The following is a 16,388-nucleotide window of genomic DNA, read 5'->3' on the forward strand; positions in this document are numbered from 1 at the left end:
AAGAAATGGTCAAAAAATGTAAAAGAAGGGGTTTTCTGGAAATTTACTCTAGTGTTCTTATTCTTGCAGTCTGTTAATAAACTGTCTTTATTCCTTTTAAGTTTTAAGCCTGTTTTGCTCTTGTTTTAATCCATATCTCACAACAAGAAATAAGTAATTTCTTTAGCTACTGGTTTAAAACCACGACACCTACAGATTAGATATAAGACAAACATGTGCTTCTGAAAAGTTTTTATTCATGAAGCAGTATTTTGCACTGAAACCAGCTCCTCTATAATGAAAAGTCTTGGAGATCTTGTATGCTGATGTACATTATGCCTAATGTATTCATTAGGATTGAAATAAAAAATGCAGTGCAAGGCTTGCTGTTTAATTTAGTGGTGTTAAATACGTTTTCTAAGCTATAGATTACAATCTCGCTGCTGAGTAAGCATATGCAGAGAAGCACAGTTCTGATCTCTCAGTTAATCCCCCTGCTACATTTGAAATGGGAATGTGTATTCATATATATCTATTTATGAAACAAATATATATGCTTATAGTTGTACTTCTTGGGGTTGCAAGTAAGTAGTTGTAAGTAAATAATTCACTTACACACAAGTATGAAAAATCCTCTTTTTCAAATTGAATATGGATAAGTATCCTTCATATGTATATGTATTCCTGCACAGAAGACTTGTGGTTTTTGTGTGTGCAGTTCAGGCATTTTTTTTTTCTAGTATAAGTTTTTTCAGCCCTATTTCCTTTTCAGACCATTTTATCTTTTGAAATTAGGTGGTGGCATTAACACATAGCTTTCTGCATGCATAGCATAAGTGATATGAAACAGATGCTTACAGAAAGATTTAGGAACTTAAAAATATAAAGAATTGTAATACTTTCTATTTTTTTGCAAGTAATTATGTTTACAGGTTAGCCATCTTCAATTGCTGTTAATCTTAGATTGTTTAAGTACTTAGACCATGCTGTTCATGTCCCTCACTTATTCTGCAAAGAATCCTTGTGAAAATTTTCCCAACCTCAGCATTTGTCTATTTTTATGGTAATAGCAGTTTTTATTAAAATCTCTTATCTCATTGCACAGCCCTTCTAGCTTGATGGCTCAGAATATTTACAGCATATGTTTTTTGATACCTGCTGAGCATTATGGAACAAGCATTATGAACTATAGCATTAAAACCTCTCATGTCCAGAGCATAAAGAGAAAAAGGGAAATGATGATGTTTCAAAACATACTATTACAAACAAACTGTAATCATATGCTATTTTTTATAATATATCTTCTTAGTTCAAATGTAGCTGACTGTGGAAAAGGAATAAGAACTAGTTATGGCAAACATACTGCTAGTGTGTTGTCATGTATTTCTTCAGTTAACACTTTCAATTTTTTAAAATACATAATTTTGAGGGATTTTGTCAGTGAGTTTCTTCTTCCTGAGATGAATATCTATGAGTCCACTAAATAGAAGTAACTGGAAGAAATAACAAGACATCTAGTTAAAACTGTGAGTCTGAAAATTCAGATCAATGATAAATAATCTAAGAAAGCCAAATCTCCAATCCACTTGGATTTGAGATTCGGGCTGCTGGTTATTTCTGTGACAATATTAATGTTCTGTCAAGTTGTTGGCCATTACAGGCAACTATAAACAAAAGTAACTCTATATGTAGTAAAACCAATGACCCTCAAAAACACACTACTGTCTGCTATAGTAAGGGGTCAAATCATGATGCTCGTGTGTCTGTGAGAAAGTAAGATTTTCAGCTTGAATTATAAAAATCAAATATAGCTTCAAATGTAGTTGCTTGTTTTGATCAGGGTCTTCAAGTTGTACCTTCTAATCAATAACTAAACTACTACTGTTTTCTTAAAATGAAAACCAGAACACATATAATTTAAGCTGTCTATCTAATGCCTGTGTATTTTGGTTAGAGTCATCTACGGTTTTTAGTGCATTCCTTCATGAGACCTGAAGTACTAATCCCAACCTAATTGGATAGGTACTGGTGCCCGGGAGTGATCAGTAAATGGTGGAGCTCTAGATAGATACCACAGCTTTAAAAAAAGGGAGTCCTAAAAGCATGAGAGGACTGAGGTTTTTGTGCACATTCTAGTTATCCTGATGGCTGTTTCTTTCATTCTCTAGGTGTGCTTATCTGTCCTAGTAAGTGTACTGGTTTTGCATTAATTGATAGTTGGTGAGGAGGGAAGAAGCCACTCATGGATATTATGTTTCTGAAAAACTGCTAAGAGTTTCCTCTGTGCCTGGAAAAAAACAGTAGCTGGCTAGCTCTGAGAATTGACAATCTATTAAACTATTTAGAAGCTGGGTCAGCCTCTGCGAATTCCAGATTTTGAAGACAGGCAAACCCAGGAAATCTCTCTCTTGCTACCAGCTTTGAAGACGTAATTTGGCACCACTCGGGCCAGCCCTGCTCTGCTGTATTCTGTGTGGCCTGGTGGGGCCAAACCAGACCCCAGATGTGGCTGGGCAGGGGATGGGAGGTCACAGGGCCCTGGCTGCTGACATCTTGCTGACACCAAGCCCTGTCCCCCTGCTGCTGACCCATGCTGAGCTGGGGTTCCCTGGGCCTTGGGAGTGGCTCCAGACTGGGCCAGGCCCCCTCCACCGCAGCCCCAGCGGCTGCTGGGCAGAGAGAGGGCCCCAGTGCAGCCTGAAATCCATCACCATGACTGCTTCAGCCACTGCCCAGCAGAAACCATCATGACCATCTGCAGGCCTGGGTGAGATATTAACCTTTTCACTGCACAGAGGAGACCTGCAGACTTTGGTCGTCCCTCAGGTGAGAGAAAAGGACAGAGTGATGACATGTAGCAGACAGTGAAGACATCAAGGTCAGTAAAGAAGGAATCAAGTTCTAGATGGAAGGAGAATGAGGACATGCCCTAGTATTAGGGCTGAAAGTTCTTTTGGTAAAGCCATGAAGATGGACTATGGTATACTAAAATATCCCCTTTCATTCACAATAAAGGGTGGGGGGATGGAGTATTCAAACTAGATGTGAGCAGAGGCATCCATAGTGAAGCAAAGCAGATGTTGAAGTAGCTGTGATCCCATGAGAAGTTGAACAGAGAGAGAGATGAGAGTGATGAAGGCCCTCTGCCCCCAGGGAAAGAGGAAGACGTCTGTTTCTAGAGATGAAGATGATCGCAGAGATAAATGAAGAGAACCTTTGTTTTTGAACTGCTCACCCTTAAAATAATATCCTGTAACTTTACATGGCCCATGAACTCAGCTGTGGGAAGGCTCTGAAAATAGGAGGAACTTCATGATTGCAGATTTTCTGGGCAGCTGCTATTAGCTGAAATGAAAAGCCATGAGAGATCATTTTCTTGTGGAGAAGCCTGTTGAGAGAAAACTTCCCCTCCCTACAAGAACTGATGAAAGACTGTTGTCGAGGTGGTTACTAATTGAAAATCCCAGGTTTTGTCTCTACATTGTCAGCTGGGAAAGAAAATAAGTTGGGTAGGGGGAGGAAAAGTGAATCTGAATGTTTTATTCTGATTGTTTTATTGTTTTAGTTCTGTTAAGAAAATTTTCTTTATACCTTTTATGAATTCAGCCTGCTTTGTCCTCCTCCTAATTCATATCTCACAGCAGTAGATGAATAAATAATTCTAGTAGGTGCACTGATGATTTTAGCCAGCGCTAAACCCACTACATTATTGTAAAGAGAAAGACTAATCTCCTCAACATAATAGATTTAAAGAGAACCTACCTGAAGCATGAGATGAAATGCAGTACTCTGTCAGAAACAGTGCTATCAGAAAGGCCATGCAAGTGGAAATTTTCTGTTGGAAACCACCAACACTTTGTGATAAATCATCTTTATCCTGATATAGCTGTAGATAATCTAAAGTATTGCTGTATTATTATATTACATATTAAAAGCATACATCTCTTGAATTAAGTGTGTTCCTGGTATTGAAACCTGATGCATCCTTATTGGAACATAGTGCATTACCAAACAAAAATAATTTTATTGAATTGCTGAAAATTAAATTGAGAACTCCAAATGTGACTCCATGATTTTGCTCACAGATTTATACTGGGAATAGTAAATCTTTGCTTATTGGAATGAAACATTTATATTCTACAAAGCAAAACATTAATGGTCGAAGAATCTCAACAAGTGCTTTCTCCTCATCAATTAGTGGCAGGATTTTTTTTTCTTCCCCAAAATGAATGAAAAATATAAGATAGCCAAAAAACCCACTACAATCCAAAGCCAAACCCCAACCAACAAAACAAACAATATAGTAACCAGCCCTAAACCTCCCACCAAAACCAGGTTACAATAAGTATTTGCAGTGCTTTACTTTCTTTGAATATTAGTCAGTCAGCAGATCATGCACACTAAATAATTTTTCCTCCTAGATACTTCAAGGATATGATGGCCATTTTTCTGTTATCTCAAAACTATATAGAGAGGAAGGCAATAATAATTCTATCTCAGAAGTTAAAAGAGTAAGAATGTATCTGAAAATATCTCTAAAGTGATTCTAGGATATTTTGGTCTGACACAAATGTCTTCTGCATGAAGTTTCCCCACTTCCATCCGTTATAACAAAAAAGTCCCAGGGCTTTTTATGTAGATTATTATTCAATAGTTGCTTCCTAATCAAAATATCTTGGTATAATTGACCAACAAAACAGTAACAATAAAAAGGAGAGATTTGTTTGTCCTTGTTGTTTCACATTTGTATTTTAGCTTCTCCTTAATTTATTTCTGTCAGCAGATATACTCAGTACAATTTTGAACCTGAATGAACCCAGCCAATCTACATCTTAACATTAAACATTTTACCTGCAAAAGCAGAGATAAGCATTCTATTAGAAATTTCTGTGTACCATCTTGTATCATTTTTATTATTAACAGTTAAAATGCTAAATACCAACATGCTGTAGCAAAACAAATTAAATTGCTGGAATACATGGAAGTTAAACAGAGTAGCACTAGACCTTATGTTTCTAAAGATATGAATTCAGATATCAAATGCAGAGGCAGTAAATGCATTTGACATACATCTTCTATTATGCACTGTGGGCACAAAGCCATCTTGTAAAAATTACTTATCTCATATAATTTTTTCATTATATTTATTATGTCATAGGAGAAGAAATGTTTAATAGCTGTTTATAAATCATGTATGTTATTGTAGTAGATTTAGATTTGCCAATTTTGTTTCCCAGACAATGCACCAAATAAATGTGGTTTTAAAGTAGTAACTAAAAAATCACTAGAAAACTTACTTATTTCTTGCTGTGAGATATGGATTAGAACAAGAGCAAAACAGGCTTAGAACTTAAAAGGAACAGAGAAAGTTTATTAACAAAACTACAAGAATAAGAAACTAGAATAAAACCTCCAGAAACCCTTTTTTCCCCCAACTACCAAACCATTCCCTTGTTCACATGACAACATAGAGACAAAAAAACTTTGGCGGATAAAACAGTCCCAATTTTTGCTATAGTCTTTTCATCAGTCTTTGTAGAGAAAAAGAAGTCCTCTTTCTGCTAATTTATGGAGTTTCTCACAAGGAAACTATTTCTGTTACAGCTTTCTATTTCTCTGATGCCAGCTGCCCGGAAAATCTGCCATCAGTTCATTCCTCCCATTTCACATCACTCTGAGGTGTGTTATGGGTCAATGAGTCTAGGGATGTCATTTTTAAGGATGACTTATTCAAAGTCAAAAGTTCTCTTCATCTGTTTTTGTGAGCCTTTCTGGAAACAGAAATTTTCTCTTTGCCTCTTAAAGGCCACAAATCTTCAACTATTACTTCTCTCTTTTTCTGTTCCAGCATCTCATAAGATCACAACTACTTCACAATTTGCTTAAATCTACACTTTGAAATACTCCATTCCTCCCAATATGTCATGAATTAAAGAAGTTTTTTTCAGAACAATCCTGTCCATCTCCATAGCTTTAACAGAAAAATATTTCAGCTTATTAAAGCATCTTCTTATTTCTCTTCCCCCTCTGAAGCTTTATGCCTTTCTTCACTGTCTTTGATGGTTTTATTCTCTCTCCCTTCCCCTCTCTCTGGGAAAAAAAAAATTATCTTCAAGTCTCATCTGGGCAGTAAAAGAGTTAAAGTCTTGCTCAAGCTGCAGATGTTCATGGTGTCAGGTTTCAGTTCAGTGGCAGAAACTGCAGCCGAGCCAGGAACCGGCCTGGCCCAGTCTGGGCCCGCTCCACTCCACCCCCGCGCCCCCCACACACACTCCACGGCCTTGTCCGGCCTGGCGGGGGCAGGAGGCTGAACCAGAGCCCTGTTACCTCTTCAGAAGCCAGAAACCAAAGAGAGCAAGAAATTTTCGGACTTACATCTTAAAGTGGTGTTCACAGGTTGATCTCACTTTTCAATGGTCAAAACCAGTGTCAATTCTCAGAAATGACCAGTTATTGGCCAGGAGAAAAATCTCCCATCAGCCTCCAAAAGTTTCAACTTCCTTAGGTCTCAAAGTCAGTCTTAAAGGTGCAGAACTTAATATATAACATTCACCAGGCGTTTGGGGATACCAGTATCATAAAGTCACCCCAGGACAGTTATCAGCTAAACTCCACTTTAAAAAGGAATTCTGTGGCATTTCTTTTGCCTCCTACGTTGCCTCCTTTGGCAACGTAGACGGTGTATAATAGCTGTGCAATAATAGGGTGTAAATCCTGTGACAACAGAATAACCATTAAATAGATCTTCAAGTTAGTAATTTATATTTAATAAATTGAACCTTTTTAAAATTATTTTTTTTATTTTGAAAAGAGATATGATTAGCACACTAGCATATGTCTTTTTCTGTTTAATAAATTAAACCAAAAAATTTTCCTGAGTGTGTACCTATACACATACCATGCCAAATCATAAAATTATTTCTAGCCAAAGGCAAGATTTAATGTGCTAGTAACAGTAAATTGTGGTACAAAGATTCTGAAAAATAGCTTCTGGAAGATGGATTGAGAAGGCAACTAAAAAACTCAAAAAGTTACATAGGAAAGACTTAGGTAATCAATATGTCATGGTTGCAGTTTACAATTTGTTGGAATAAAATCTTACTGATTTAAAAGATGAATTAGCACTTTCTGGTCAGGATCTCATATGAACGGTATCAGAGCAATAATATTTTAGATTTAAAACAAACAAATAAATAATAAAACCCCCAAAAGACAGTGGACAAACTAGTCTCATTAATTTAATTTATGTACATTAAATGGAAACGGAATAAAAGAGACTCTACTATATCTCTTCTGACATATTTAGAGAGAAGATTGCTTAAAAGTTAGAAAAAATGGCATTTTCAGGGTGTACATGTTCCATGTGTACCTTTTTGTATTTCATTTACAGTTAGTAATGTCTGTTTGCTATTGCGTCAGGTCTACCAGACCTCAGAGATCTCATGTCAAGAATCTCCGAAAACTATTTAAGATGTTGTAATCACACAGCTATAAACTGTTAGCTTTCCAAGGGATACATCCTGTTTTTCACATTTCTAGACCTTTGTAGCTACTGAATAATGTAAACATATTTAAATAACACTAGCAGCTAAAGCAAACTGCTGTGCACTAACTAGTGGAAGACCCGTGTCACAAAGTGTGAAACTTTGTGTTATCCAATCAATTTCTAAATATTTTGGACTATATATATAAGTATTGTATATAAAACGTGAATTACATTATATTTGATAAATTTTCATACAGAAAAGAAGTTGAAAAATGTGAAGAAAGCATCATAGAATATATCTTACTAATGAATGATTTGAGAGAACTGAATGAGATCCCTGAGAGCATTCTATTATTTTCCAAAGAGCCTCTGCTTTTCTTCATTCTATGCCCAATTTGTTCTTTGACAATTTGTCATCTTCAATACTAACCACAATTAAATCTCATCAAAATAACATTCTTTCAGTTACTAAAGATTATTATTAACTTACTAAAATAGTTAATAATTAATAGTTAATATAGTTAATAGTTAAAATAACTAGTTAATATTTTATCCTAATATATAATTCTTTACTTGTACTTTAAATGCAATATGTGGTAGAAAAGTACACTTACCTTTTTGGGCTGCCACTAACACAATCTCAAAAAAATACTGGCATGAAATGCTCAAAACCTAAAAGCAGATGTGTGCATTTGACATTGTTTTAATGTCATCAGGACAGATTAAATTAATGATATTGCAAATCAATGTTAAAATGTAGCAGTATCAGGCAACCATTACTGACCTAGTCACAGCTTAAATTGCATAAAATCTGAGCTCAACAACCATGAGAATTCTTTTCAGAAAAGTTTTTTTCTTTGAGGGAGAAAACAAAAAGGTAAGATTTTTAATATCTGTAGAAAAGAAAAGAAAAGAAAAAAGAAAAGAAAAAAGAAAAGAAAAAGAAAAGAAAAGAAAAGAAAAGAAAAGAAAAGAAAAGAAAAGAAAAGAAAAGAAAAGAAAAGAAAAGAAAAGAAAAGAAAAGANGAAAAGAAAAGAAAAGAAAAGAAAAGAAAAGAAAAGAAAAGAAAAGAAAAGAAAAGAAAAGAAAAGAAAAGAAAAGAAAAGAAAAGAAAAGAAAAAAAAGAAAGAAAAGAAAAGAAAAGAAAAGAAAAGAAAAGAAAAGAAAAGAAAAGAAAAGAAAAGAAAAGAAAAGAAAGAAAAGAAAATTTTCACTCTGTTATGAAATTACATATCAGAGTGTATCTAGATAAAGTATTTCCAACTAGACATAAATCATAATCTTAAATTTTAATGGTGTAATTCTTCTGCTCTGAAGTAATTGATTCATTTTTCTTTAAGATATTTGATGCTCGATCTGCAAGACAAAACATGATTCAATGGAAAGAAAAATAAATTAAATTAATTATTTTTGTTAGGAAATGTTCCTAAGAAGAGGTTGAAATATTTCTATCAAATAATACAGAGTACTCAAGAAATATTCACAGAGATATTAATACAAAGCTGAGATTTCATAAAATGTTGGAGAGAGTAGTTGAAATCAGTTTTGTATCACCACTACTATAATTCTAGGTAATCTAGTATCAGATCCTCCAAATATCTTCTGTACAGTGACAAAGTGCCTTACTTTTAATTATGAACTAATTTGTAACTGGTGAGTTAAATAAACATCAAGGAATAGATTGCTTGGTACTCAGTAACATATTTTCTTGTCATCCAACATACCTTTTGTCATCTGGGACAAAAATAATACAGTTTTCCAGCTGGTATTTTTTATTTGCATGGCCCACTGCCAACTGGTTGTCATTTCCTCAGTCACAGTGGAATAGGAAACAAGGTCTTGCTGCATATACATACCCTCTTCTATTTGTACTTTGCCCCAGGAATAAACTAATTGCTGCTGTAAAACACTGTTTGTATCTTACCCAGAATTCCTCTAGGAACCCTGGGAGAGAGGGATGTGAAATAATGCCAGCTGGCCCTTTGGCTTTGACTAGACAATTAATAGGTGGCTGCCAATTACCTGTTCACACTGGAACTTTTATGAAAGAAAAAGTCTGCAGAAATGTAAATTAGCTTCAACATCCACTGCTCAAACTGATTACTCTTTGCTTCATGGTCTTAATCACTACAGTTGGAAAAGAATGAATAAATCTTGTCAGCTGTCTCTCTGCCAATGCAGGTTTAGTTGCTCTTATATGTTCACTGGGTTCTCTTAGTCAGGTTTTGAATGATATCTTTCCTTCTGTTTTTGGTTAGGAATCTTATCAAGAGTAGAACAGACTCTTTTTTCTTAAAGTTTTTGTTTGTTCATTTGTTTTTTTTATTTTTTTTTTCAAAGTCAACCTTAATATTCCTTCTGTTCATTTATCCTCATCCTTCAGTACTTTGCTCCTTCAGTACTTTGCTCCTTCATGGCTTTTCTTTTTTTCCCTTTACTATCTTCTGCCCTTCTCAGTCAAATACAAGTATCAGTATTCTATTAAGTAATGTAGTTGCATTTATCCTTCCCCCCACTGCAAAAGAATTACACTTTCTTTTAGCAATACTTATGCATATGCTATAATTCACAAAAGAAATTTCAGAAATTTCTGAAAAGCTCTTTTACATATAGACACTTGAACTTTTATTATTTATTGCTACTAAGATAGACTCAGGAACTCAACACGTAATTGTATTCTAAAATACCAGATTTATTTTGATCATAATAGAAGCTCTAACTTGCAATGGATTAAATAATAAATTTAACTTACAGTTTGTGAAATGGAAAATGAAGGTCACTCCCTCACAGGTAAGGTATCACCAGAATCATCAGCCATCTGATATCACATAGTGAATTAGTAAAGACTTTTCCTCAGAATTCTGAAATATTTAAATCGTCCTTGCACTAGGATCCCATCTGGTTCTTGCTTTTGTATAAAGTTCTAAAGGCCTAAAACTGCATTATAGAATTTCAGATGTTGAGTGCCTATCTGAGCTTACTGTGCAGTGCTGAATAAATAATAGACAATTCTACTTCTATCACAATTGCAATGGTGAGAGTGTAAACCCCTGTGTTGTTGGAAACACTTGGTATTTCTGATTTTGTTGACAAAACACTCCCCAGACACTTGCCATCTTGCAAGCAGTGATTGCACAGGTTAATCAATATAAATTCTTTCTGACTTTTCTGATATTTTTAGAAGGAAGAAAAAGAAAAACATTTTGCAGGATAATCAATTTTGTCAATTACTTTAGACAGTCAGGAAGGCTGGTATTTCACAAAGGATTGTACTATTTGAGATCAGGTGCTCTCAGAAGTCCAAGACAACCAATAAGAAACCATCTGAAACATTATGTACAATTCTCATTATGTTTGTCCAAGAAAGAAAACTTCAGTTTGAAACAAGTCAAGAAAATGTCTTCTGGTGTAATCAAGGAAATTTTCAGTCTGTGTTAAAACTTGCAGAGCCTGATAATCTAGTAAAATGGAGGTAAAGAGGAGAATAAATGTCATCAATGTGTCTGAGAAAGAAGACCTTACTTACCTATGTAAGAACATAAGGTAGTGAGAAATAGTAACTGATAATCTACACGCTACAATATACATCAACAAGTTAGAAGAAATTTGTGTTTGAAATTAAAGGGAGATATTAACTGACAGCAGGGCGTTTGAAAAGTATAATGGGATACGGTGATATATGGTGAACAGGAGCATAGGTGTTTTGGGAATAGCCAGTATCCAGAAGGAGGAACTGTATATACGGTTGCATACAGTCTTATCAAGTGATAAGGGCTGACTGATTGCAAGATAAATCACAGAATCACAGAACAGCTGAGACTGGGAGGGATCTCTAGAGGTCATCTGGTCTAATGAGCCTCCTCAATTGGTCATGGGCAGAAATGCTGCCCTGCCCTCTGTCTAGATGACTTTTGCAGATTTCAGAAGGCAGAGACACTCTGAGCAACTTGTTCTCATGCTCATTTACCCCCACAGTAAGAAGTGTTACCTTATGTTTAGCAAACTGCGCTTCAGTTTGTGTCTTCAGTTATTGCTGCAGAAGAGATACCATATGTACTGACAGACATTGACTACTCAGTCACTATGTTTTACAAAAAAATATTTCAAAGCTTAAGTTTCAGATATTCTTGGCCCTTTATACTAGCTGCTTTGTTTTATGCTTTTCCTTTGTGATAGCAGAGTTGGTTCCTCCTATCCTCCCCCCCTCCCCCCGCCCCAGTGCAGTCCTAAAGTGCTCTTGTGCTCTTTCATAGAGGCTGGAACAAAACTTCTTCTGAAATACCAACCAGATAACCTTGACAATAAATAGCTGTTCACCTTGAAATTTTATGTAAGCATATGAAGCCTTAGCATATGCAGATTTTCTGGGCATTGAATTGACAGGTGTCTGATTATCTGATTATAAATGGAAGTTGCTCTTAGAGTCAGCACAGTGATGTCTTGTGCTTTGCAGGCTGCTATAACACTGTGAATCATTTGTGCCTCATTTGATGTTCTATACTTTTCAGGGATGGCAGTTTGAGGCAGCTGATCACATTTACTAGTTTATATCAGTAATTTATACCTCTATCAAAATAATACACTTTTCTAATAATCTCTAATCTTCTATCTCAAATAATCTAAAAAGGTGCCATAAGACCCTCTGTTTGCTTAAATCATTTGTTTCAATATGAAGATTGTAAGCTGATATCCATACTTACAGCTTTTGTCCTCTGGAAAAATTTCCTTCCAGCATCTTTTTGCTTAGCAAAATCTTGGTAAGCTTGTCATTCTCAAATTCAACATCTTTAAGCAAAAAAATAGAATTTAAGATTATCTTCCTATGTTTACATATTCAAACTCAGGAAGATTAACTAACTGTTTTTATCCTTGAAAAACTGTTATAATTATATTTTGCTCACTCTGCATTTGTACTTATATATCCCACAAAATAAAAGATATGCTGAGTGTCAGCAATGGCAGTATGAAACTGGATAAAAACCCAATTGCTATAACAAATATAATTTTGAATAGAGAATAATTGATTTCATTTTTAATGCAAGTAATAGGAAAAGAGATAAAATATGAAGTATGTTCAGAGATTTATAAATGTAGTTTATGATTGATCTGAGAAAACATAGTACATAGGAAAGGATTATGCCATTGTACATCATAAACATAAAAAACAAAAGACAATTAAAAAAAAAGTTCCTGTATTTAGTCTTATTATTTGGTATTAATTAGTAACAATGAAATACTGAAATGATGTTGTCTTTAGAAACAAATAGTGTTGACATTGATGGATTTTTCATTATTTCTTCCTATATAGTCTTACCATAAAGAAAATTATACAAGACAAAGATAGTTTTGACTTCTACTAATGATTTTAAACATTAAAAGATTAAGTAAAAATTACAAGTTTTAAATTGAGTTATGCAGAATTTTGAATAAAAAAAGATCATATTCAGCTGGACTGATATACATATGTAATTATAGGCATATATTACATTACTTTCTATATTTTCATGTAAAAAACACACATTTGTAACTATGCACTTGTTTTATGAATTCCAATACACATCCCATGGTTTCCATAGAACATGGTAGCATGCTGATTGTCTTATCCCAAAGCTAAATTGACACCTGAGTATCTCTCCTAAATTATCTAGTTAAATTCCTAATATACAATATAGAAATCTAAGAGTAAATAAAAATTATTTCACATCACTTTCTTTTTGTAGATATTCTCTGGTAGTTGTTATTTTCCCTGAGGTCAACAAGCTTTATAGAAAAGCAAACATACAAATATATAAGATACATGTTCATTTCTCTATGTACAGTGTGTTCAACAGCTGCTGTCCTAGCCTCTACTTTGGAATGGAAAGTTTATTAACTTAACTACTAATGCTATAGAAAAAGAAACTTTTATATTTATATAAAAATATATGTGTCTATGTACACATATATGTACCTAATAATTAATAAATATGATATATAAGCACATGGAATACAGTTGCATAAATAGAAATGTAGGTATATAAGAGTACATATGCTCACATAATTATATGCTTTTATAAAAATATATTTATGTATGCAACTATATCTCTTTATATATGTTTATATATTTTTTTGTGTAGGTATGTATGAATCTACCTATCTATCTATCTATCTATCTATCTATCTATCTATCTATCTATCTATCTACCTATCTATCTATCTTCCTAATCTATTTCCTATGATGCCATAGATGATAGAGAGCAAGGCAAGGCAAATGAGGATGTGTTCCTTAGAAAAGGGAAGAGATGACCTTCAAACTTTTATGCCTGGGAGGCTTCTTCAGAGCCAAGTGCTTGTATGATATGTACAGCCTTTATTGAAGTTTCTATTGACATTTACTTTTGGTATCTATAACTTTGACATGCACAGTTGTATATGAGTGCTTTTTTTCCAGTTTTGCATGTGGTTTCAAATCCTCTCATCAGAATATTTGTAAAACTGCCTTGACTCTTTATGTTCTAACATCTCTTGTGAAGTCCTCCTATTTGTATTCCACCTTTTTCTTCCTCACTGCTGTGAATAATTTCTCTTTGGTCTACTGAATCACAGTTCTAGTTTCAGTTGAATGGCACCTGTAAACATTTAGAAAATATAATTACTCATTGCAACTAAGGACAATATCAGTATGGTTCTTTGCTCAATAGAAAGAAAAAGGGAAAAAAAAAAAAAAAGACAGCTTGAAAGTGACTCATTCCATGTTTTATCACATAATGGCCTAGTTTTCTGTTCAGTATGGACAACATAACCACCTGTTAGACCAGGAAGTAATTCTGCCATTAGAAGGACTAATCTTTTCTATTACTTTATTTATATTACTTTATCTTAATATTTTCTTAGAAAATCTATTTCCTTAGAAACAAGATAATTAATTAAAGTATATTTGACTAAAGTCTTTAGGATGCACATCTTCAATTGCACACACAATGTCAATACCTTTAACATTTGCACTATCTTTGTATTTCTTCATGGAAAATATTTCCTCCTCATGCCAGATAATCCAGATGCAGTCAATTTTTTGGTGATTATTATCCTGCAATTAAAACAAAATGCCATCAGGTACCTCACAAAGAAAACCTGGTGTTTTTCAGAGCCTCTGGATGCAAACCACCATATTCTTTACTTCAGTACTATACTTTTATGAGGAGTAGTGCTCTTCCAAAGACATGATTTTCTGTGAGCATGCTCAGAGTTATAACTTTTCTATGTTGTCCTACAGGAGAGTGTTGCAGTGTGTTTCTTATTAATGATACGTTCCGTTATTGCCCAAGTTGATGGTCCATCAACTTGGTCCAAATGAGACCCTCCCACCCCACACTGTCAATCTACCCTGAGTTTCCTGTCAATCTGTCTTAGGCCCACCGCATGCATGGAATTCCACTTTGGAAATCTCCTAAACTTTGATGCTTGATTAGTCCATGTGACCCAATGTCCCCCCCCTCTACCTCCCTCACTGGAGGATAAATTTGTGAACCCTGCCTTTTACCCTCCCCAGGGTATCTCTGATTAGCTGATGCTCTGTACCATCCCTTTGAACACCTCCCTATTTCAGCTGTCACACACTCCTATTTTCTGTCTTTTGCCCCCAAGATTCCCCAGAGCAATAAATCCTCTATTATCCCATGCAAAAGAATTCCCTCTCATCCTTGTCTCCTCAGAGTGCAGACTGACAGCCAAAAAGCCGTAGAGCAAGTGCTCTAGTCACACGTTGGGTCATCCTGCTCCTGGGGTGGGACCCATTCCTGGAGTGGGTCAAAGTGATAGAGACAGATAAGCTCTGGCCCATGCATTAGGAGAGGAAAAATAAAGGAAAAAAATTAATGACAGAGATTAAGGTATTGAGTGAATCTTTGGCAAATTTACAGGTGACACTGAGCTGAGTGGTGCGGTTGACACACCTGAAGGGTGGGATTGCCTCTAAAGGGCTCTGTTAAAACTAGACAAGCGGGCCATCTCATGGGAATCTCATGAGGTTCAACAAGACCAAGTGCAAGGTGCTGCACCTGTGTTGGGGCAAATCCTGATATCAGCACAATCTGGGGGATAAACAGATAGAGAGCAGCCCTGTGAGAAGGCATTGGGGGTGCTGGTGGGTGAGAGGCTGGACATGACCCAGCCATGGGCACTCCCAGCCCAGAGAGCCAAACGTGTCCTGGGCTGCATCCAGAGCAGTGTGGGCAGCAGGGGAGGGAGGGGATTCTGTCCCTCTGCTCTGCTCTGGTGAGACCCCACCTGGAACCCTGCGTCCAGCTCTGGGGTCCCAGCACAGGAGGGACATGGAATTGTGGGAGGGAGTCCAGAGGAGGCCACCAGGATGATTAGAAGGATAGAGCACCTCTCCTTTGAGGGTATTCTAAAATTCTATGATAACATTTAAATCAAAAGACAATTTAAGTTTTTTTATGTGATTCATGCATCCCTTCAGGCCTAAGGGACTAATTAAAAGCATTAAGGCAGCTCTAAAGAAAGACATTGTAAGAGATTATTCCTCCTAAGGAGGCCTATATGACTTCTTCATGCAAGAAAAGAATTAAAATTAAGAAATGAAAACATCTATCATGTAGGAAAAACTATTACATAAACTGTGATTATAAAGATACTATGAAAACAGTTAGAATGAAGTTAGAATGAACTTTATATGATGAACAGTTGAGTAAAGCAAGAAGTTTGAGTCTTCATACCAAACCATGGACAAAAATTAACCTGGTAATACAATATTTACACAAAGCACTATGACAGATTTTTTGCCTAATGCTGAAAATACCTATGCTTACACGTCAAAGTTCATGAGGAAATTAACACTGTGTAATTTTCTCTTGAATAGATTGTGAAAATATCTTCTATTTGTGTGTACTTTTCTGTTGTAATTATTTATGTGTTTCTGTACAC

The 16,388-nt window shown here is 35.2% G+C and overlaps 1 long non-coding RNA gene across 1 annotated transcript in view; it reads right to left on the reverse strand.

The window, feature by feature from the left end:
- Window positions 1-9,522, reverse strand: part of LOC107215934 — a 12,006-nt gene extending 2,484 nt beyond the window's left edge. Inside the window, exons 1-2 of the long non-coding RNA XR_001525306.2 lie at window positions 9,191-9,522; window positions 8,080-8,137 (exon numbers count right to left, since the gene is read on the reverse strand). This is a non-coding gene — a long non-coding RNA (uncharacterized LOC107215934). The remainder of the gene's footprint in view (window positions 1-8,079; window positions 8,138-9,190) is intronic.
- Between the last annotated feature and the right edge of the window lie 6,866 nt (window positions 9,523-16,388).

This window comes from Parus major, chromosome Z (genome assembly GCF_001522545.3).
Source record: "Parus major isolate Abel chromosome Z, Parus_major1.1, whole genome shotgun sequence".
Lineage (NCBI taxonomy): Eukaryota > Metazoa > Chordata > Aves > Passeriformes > Paridae > Parus > Parus major.